Source organism: Berghia stephanieae, chromosome 13 (assembly GCF_034508935.2).
Source record: "Berghia stephanieae isolate SIO BIC M18660-M18661 chromosome 13, UCSD_Bste_1.3, whole genome shotgun sequence".
Taxonomy (NCBI): Eukaryota; Metazoa; Mollusca; class Gastropoda; order Nudibranchia; family Aeolidiidae; genus Berghia; species Berghia stephanieae.
In genome coordinates this window covers 1,426,010-1,433,453 of record NC_088372.1, presented here as the reverse complement: position 1 = coordinate 1,433,453, position 7,444 = coordinate 1,426,010, and positions in this window count along the sequence as shown.

The following is a 7,444-nucleotide window of genomic DNA, read 5'->3' as shown; positions in this document are numbered from 1 at the left end:
GCTTTAATTTATTAAATTTAATTTCATATAAAAATTAATAAATAATAATGTGAAGTTGAATATAAGCTTCAATTTAATTACAAAAACAGATCAAATGAACGTTTCGTGTTTCCCCTTTATCAACAAAACTGGATGAATGAAACACCACAGATGAAGGAGATAATGTGGTAGTGGCGTAGTTAAAATGAATAAACAAAATATTGGTTGGCAGGAAATAGTATGCTTCTTTGTAAGGAAGCACGAATTAAAACAGAATACTAAATATTTCTAAAAGGTGTGCAATTAATTAAGTGAAAAGAGGGGAGGCGGGGAGGAACTGTGTAATGCAGCTTAAAACCCGAAACGTTCATTTGATCTGTTTTTTGTAATTAAATTGAAGTTTACATTCAACTTGAGATTGTTATTTATTTCTTCGAGCTTCCAGCAGCAACAGTTACATTATAAACATTAATTAAGTTCGGATGGATCAGACCTCTGAAGACGTTGTCATTCGCACCTTTGTCGAATGAGGTCACGTATGTCAAGTGTCTTGCCCAAGGCACAAGATTCGAGACCAGAATTGTTTTGCGATTACTGTCACTCATCATACCAATGGGAGTGAAATGTATAACTAGTTAGAGTTTTGGGAAGTGGTATTTTTTTCTTATAGATCATCTCTCTGAAAAACATTGTATTATTATTGGTATACAAATTTATGATTTGGAAACATGTGAGTGTATTTCTCTTTGTTGAGACTTGTGCTTGTGTCAGGATGAGGCATTTAGGTGATCTCAAACTAAGTTCACTGATAGTGTGCTCTTTGAATCTACTTCGGTTCCCTTTTTGGACTAATTCCCCTTTGTCTTCCATTTTCTTTGGTACTTTAATTATAGTTAATTTTAGAACGTTTTACTATACATTTTTCTTCCTTTTTACTGTCGCTGACATAACCTAAATGTGCTGCAAAAGCCGTAAAACCTTTTTAAAAAAGCAACAACAAAAAATATTGGCATTACTTGATAACTTTGTCAAAATACGAGGTACCGTGCCGCTGAGCGTAGCCATTGTAAACTTATGGCCTGGCACCGACTAAAAACGACGTCAAAAGACAAGTCTTTGGCCACAAAAGAAAACAAATCGTGAGTTGTATTCAATGGTTCAACCAATGGAATCACTTGTTTCCTTGAGTTCTACTAACAAGTCACTAGACGCTGAGCAGAACTAAAAAAAAACGTCAAACAAAACGCTCTAGAGGGTTCGAGTGTCAGGCTATAGATAGTTCGAAGATGACGTCACTCAGGTCTTTGTTATTGTTTTTTGCCATCCGCGTTTATGAGTAATGCTCACTGAACTGTATTAAGCCGACTATAAACGTTCATGGATACCCACAGTTTTGTGTGTTGGTCCGTTATACTTCGGGATGGCAATGTTATGAGCTTCTTAGACAAGCGCATACTATCTATATGTTAACAATGGCTACGCGCTGATCCACAGAGATAAACTTAGACGAACAGTCACTTCATCCATGGCCTGACGGATATCCATAAACTGTAGACGAAGTGACAATAACTCATGAAAACTGAACGTGTAAACAAAGAAATTAACTGATTTCTGACTGAAAACTGTCACGACACATAGTGAGCCATCGTTAAATTATAGATTGACACTGACCACAAATTTACGTCAAAAGACTAGTCTTTGGCCAAAAAAAGAAAACAAATCGTGAGTTGTATTCAATTGGCCAAGCAATGGGATCACTTGTGTCCTTGAGCTCTACTAATGACAACTCACTAGACGCTACACAAACCTTAAAAATGGCGTCAAACTACAAGTCTTAGAGGGTTCTAGTGTCAGCTGTAAGATAACGATGGCTACGCATAGATACGCACTGTTTTCTATTAAGGCCCGATTGCCATTTCAGAAATTTCGCGTCTCTATATTAAATCGCTTTCTCGTGTCCCTCAATATCCCTCCGGGTGTGGATGAATGAAAACTGACCTTTTTTATATAGCGCAATATCCACTAAACGTGCTCAAAACGCTTTACAAGGGGTGACTGACCAGCAGCAATACTTAATATGTAGGACGAGACATGACGCCTGTTAGGCGATATTACAATCTTTTTTCGGACAGAGACAATGCTGTTAACAGCCAGATACTCATTTTAAACCTGAGTACGGTGAGAGAATGTGAGTAAAGAGTCTTTTCCAATGACTCAAGTATGCACCGAGCGAGGCTCGAACACAGGACCTTCCGATCCGAAATCGAGTGTCATACCACTAGACCACATAGCCGGCGTGATCGCCTCAGTAGACTATTAGAATAAAATAAATCGTGGAAAGGTGTTATGTTAGTCGGTTCTCGTCCTTGTTATGGTAAACTGGCCTTGACTTCGATGGTCTTAGGGATATCACGTCATGACGTCATTGGTCATGAGGGTATCACGTTGTGACGTCATTAGTAAGCCAACGATTCATGCTGAACCTTTGTCAATGACCTTTTCCATTCACTCTCAGTTCGTGTGTGCTGATGCGTGTGTTTGTGTGTGTGTTACACGTGTGATTTTTTTTATGTGGGTGCATGTGCGTATGTGTGTGTGTGTGTGTGTTTGCAAGTGTGTTTGGCGCTAAGTCAAATAAATGCATGTCATAACAAAAATAAATCTGTTACGATTACAAAAACAATATCTATCCATCCGTTAATTAATCCGCTATGTGGTGTCGTGGTATGACACTCGATTTCGGAGCCTCGCTCAGCGCATAGTTGAGTCCTTGGAAAAGGCTTTTTACTCACATCCGCTGACCGTCCTCAGGTGCAAAATGAGTACATGGCCGTTAACAGCTTTGTCTCTTTCCGAAAAAATTGTAATATCGCCTAATAGGCGTCATGTCCTGCCCTACATGTAAAATGTTGCTGTTGACCAGGGACCCCTTGTCAAGCGCTTTGAGGACGTTTAGTGGATATTGCTATATACATAAAAAAGCTCATTTTCTTTAATTAAAAAAAAATCAATCACCAGTTGTTTCACAACTTAACTACCGTAATCTGATAAAAACACGCACTTTAAAATTTGGCCAGAAATCTCGTCCTCCAAATTTCGATCGACTCAAAGGACCATCATCTTGGCCAAAACTCTTAAACCTGGAATCTCGAGAAGTCTTGATAAAATTCTTTTTAAATCCCAAGTTTGAGAGGTATTTTGTTTTCTTCAAAATGAGGTTCATTTAAACCGATCAATATTTATTGGTTTAAGGACGATTTTTCTGACCAAATTTTTGAATACGTGTCTTTCCAGTGAACAGCTGTTAACTGGTTAATATCTCTCTCTTTACCGATCCTTTTCAGTATTTTCCCAACTTGGCAGGATTACCCATCAGAAATAAAAATGATTTTTAAAAATTCAAACAAGGTCTATACAAAAGAACGTTATGTTCTTATTAATTTACCCTCTCCTTAAAACCCACAGCAAAATCATCACATGTTTTACACCACAATATTAATATACGTTTTATTTTGCTTATTTAGATATATTTTGTAATCACAAAATTTGAAGAATTATCTTGGTTTAATTACTAAGAACATAAAGTTGTTTTGTAGAGAGATTATTTGAGTTTTAAAAAATCCATTTTTTCTGCTGGGTAAACCTGCCATTTTGGGAAAATACTGAAACTGATCGGGAAGGAAAGAGTTAGACAAAGATCATTGTTCAAAGTTTCAGAAGACAATAGAGAATAAAAAATTTTTTCGCGGCGGTGGTGGGGTTTGAACCTGCGACCTTATTGGTACGACAACTCCGCCTGGCAGGTGAGAGCGTGGCTCTACCGTGTGAGCTATCCACGAACACAAAAAATATTCGTTTCAAACCCAAAGTCATTTCTAGATCCCTCTCTCACCCACTTCTTGAGATCGCCGATTCGTTCGCCACCATCGCGAAGTAATTTTGACCAGCAGTTAAGCTTAATAGCCAATATTCTCATCACAAACATAAACATAGAAACGATTGAGACATTGAGTATGCTCCGGTGTATTGGGTGAATTTTTAATTCAGAAAAGTGAGTGGAGCAGGCACTTATGTTGGTAACAACAAGATATGAAGTGAGTAGAAAAGTGCCAGAAGACAATAGAGAATAAAAATTGTTTTTTCGCGGCGGTGGTGGGGTTTGAACCTGCGACCTTATTGGTACGACAACTCCGCCTGGCAGGTGAGAGCGTGGCTCTACCGTGTGAGCTATCCACGAACATAAAAAATATTTGTTTCAAACCCAAAGTCATTTCTAGATCCCTCTCTCACCCACTTCTTGAGATCGCCGATTCGTTCGCCACCATCGCGAAGTAATTTTGACCAGCAGTTAAGCTTAATAGCCAATATTCTCATCACAAACATATAACATAGAAACGATTGAGACATTGAGTATGCTCCGGTGTATTGGGTGAATTTTTAATTCAGAAAAGTGAGTGGAGCAGGCACTTATGTTGGTAACAACAAGATATGAAGTGAGTAGAAAAGTGCCAGAAGACAATAGAGAATAAAAAATTTTTTCGCGGCAGTGGTGGGGTTTGAACCTGCGACCTTATTGGTACGACAACTCCGCCTGGCAGGTGAGAGCGTGGCTCTACCGTGTGAGCTATCCACGAACACAAAAAATATTCGTTTCAAACCCAAAGTCATTTCTAGATCCCTCTCTCACCCACTTCTTGAGATCGCCGATTCGTTCGCCACCATCGCGAAGTAATTTTGACCAGCAGTTAAGCTTAATAGCCAATATTCTCATCACAAACATATAACATAGAAACGATTGAGACATTGAGTATGCTCCGGTGTATGGGGTGAATTTTTAATTCAGAAAAGTGAGTGGAGCAGGCACTTATGTTGGTAACAACAAGATATGAAGTGAGTAGAAAAGTGCCAGAAGACAATAGAGAATAAAAATTGTTTTTTCGCGGCGGTGGTGAGGTTTGAACCTGCGACCTTATTGGTACGACAACTCCGCCTGGCAGGTGAGAGCGTGGCTCTACCGTGTGAGCTATCCACGAACATAAAAAATATTCGTTTCAAACCCAAAGTCATTTCTAGATCCCTCTCTCACCCACTTCTTGAGATCGCCGATTCGTTCGCCACCATCGCGAAGTAATTTTGACCAGCAGTTAAGCTTAATAGCCAATATTCTTCACAAACATATAAATAGAAACGATTGAGACATTGAGTATGCTCCGGTGTATTGGTGAATTTTTAATTCAGAAAAGTGAGTGGAGCAGGCACTTATGTGGTAACAACAAGATATGAAGTGAGTAGAAAAGTGCCAGAAGACAATAGAGAATAAAAATTTTTTCGCGGCGTGGTGGGGTTTGAACCTGCGACCTTATTGTACGACAACTCCGCCTGGCAGGTGAGAGCGTGGCTCTACCGTGTGAGCTATCACGAACAAAAAAATATTCGTTTCAAACCCAAAGTCATTTCTAGATCCCTCTCTCCCACTTCTTGAGATCGCCGATTCGTTCGCCACCTCGCGAAGTAATTTTGACCAGCAGTTAAGCTTAATAGCCAATATTCTCATCACAACATATAACATAGAAACGATTGAGACATTGAGTATGCTCGGTGTATGGGTGAATTTTTAATTCAGAAAAGTGAGTGGAGCAGGCACTTATGTTGGTAACAACAAGATATGAAGTGAGTAGAAAAGTGCCAGAAGACAATAGAGAATAAAAAGTTTTTTCGCGGCGGTGGTGGGTTTGAACCTGCGACTTATTGGTACGACACTCCGCCTGGCAGTGAGAGCGTGGCTTACGTGTGAGCTATCCACGAACAAAAAAATATTCGTTTCAAACCAAAGTCTTTCTAGATCCCTCTCTCACCCACTTCTTGAGATCGCCGATTCGTTCGCCACATCGCGAAGTAATTTTGACCAGCAGTTAAGCTTAATAGCCAATATTCTCATCACAACATATACATAGAAACGATTGAGACATTGAGTATGCTCCGGTGTATTGGGTGAATTTTTAATTCAGAAAAGTGAGTGGAGCAGGCACTTATGTTGGTAACAACAAATATGAAGTGAGTAGAAAAGTGCCAGAAGACAATAGAGAATAAAAATGTTTTCGCGGCGGTGTGGGTTGAACTGCGACCTTATTGGTACGACAACTCCGCCTGGCAGGTGAGAGCGTGGCTCTACCGTGTGAGCTATCCACGAACACAAAAAATATTCGTTTCAAACCCAAAGTCATTTCTAGATCCCTCTCTCACCCACTTCTTGAGATCGCCGATTCGTTCGCCACCATCGCGAAGTAATTTTGACCAGCAGTTAAGCTTAATAGCCAATATTCTCATCACAAACATATAACATAGAAACGATTGAGACATTGAGTATGCTCCGGTGTATTGGGTGAATTTTTAATTCGAGAAAAGTGAGTGGAGCAGGCACTTATGTTGGTAACAACAAGATATGAAGTGAGTAGAAAAGTGCCAGAAGACAATAGAGAATAAAAATTTTTTTCGCGGCGGTGGTGGGGTTTTGAACCTGCGACCTTATTGGTACGACAACTCCGCCTGGCAGGTGAGAGCGTGGCTCTACCGTGTGAGCTATCCACGAACACAAAAAAATATTCGTTTCAAACCCAAAGTCATTTCTAGATCCCTCTCTCACCCACTTCTTGAGATCGCCGATTCGTTCGCCACCATCGCGAAGTAATTTTGACCAGCAGTTAAGCTTAATAGCCAATATTCTCATCACAAACATATAACATAGAAACGATTGAGAGAGTGCGACTTTGTGGTCTTGTTGTATGACACTCGCTTTCGGATAGGAAGGTCCTGTGTTCGAGCCTCTCTCGGGGCATAATTGAGTCCTTGGAAAAGGTTCTTTACTCACATTCTCTCACCGTAGTCAGGTGTAAAATGAGTACCTGGCCATTAACAGCGTTGTCTCTGAAAAGTCTATAATTTCACCTTACAGGCGTCATGTCTTTTCCAAAATGTTTAAATGTTGCTGTTTGATAGGGACCCCTTGTAAAGCGCTTTGACTACGCTAAGTGGATATTGCGCTATATAAAATCTCAAATTAAAAAAAATATATATTTTTATATTTTATTTTTATTTTTATTTTGTTCATCTCCCTAGAAGTCATGTGATTTAGATCCTTTACCATCTAATATTTTGAAATTATGTCTTCCTGAATTGTTACCTTCTTGCATAACGCATATGATGAATCAGTCACTTATCTCAGGACAAGTCCCAGATATCTATAAACATGCAATTGTAAAGCCTCTCATAAAAAAGCAAAACCTCGATGTAAATGACCTTAGAAACAACCGTCTCGTCTCAAATCTGCCATTTCTTTCTAAAATCCTTGAAAAAGTTGTACTCAGACGTCTTTCACAACGTCTCCATGAAAACAATCTATGGGAAAAATTTCAGTCAGCTTGTCGTTCTGACCACAGCACAGAAACTGCTCTGTCGGTCACAGTCG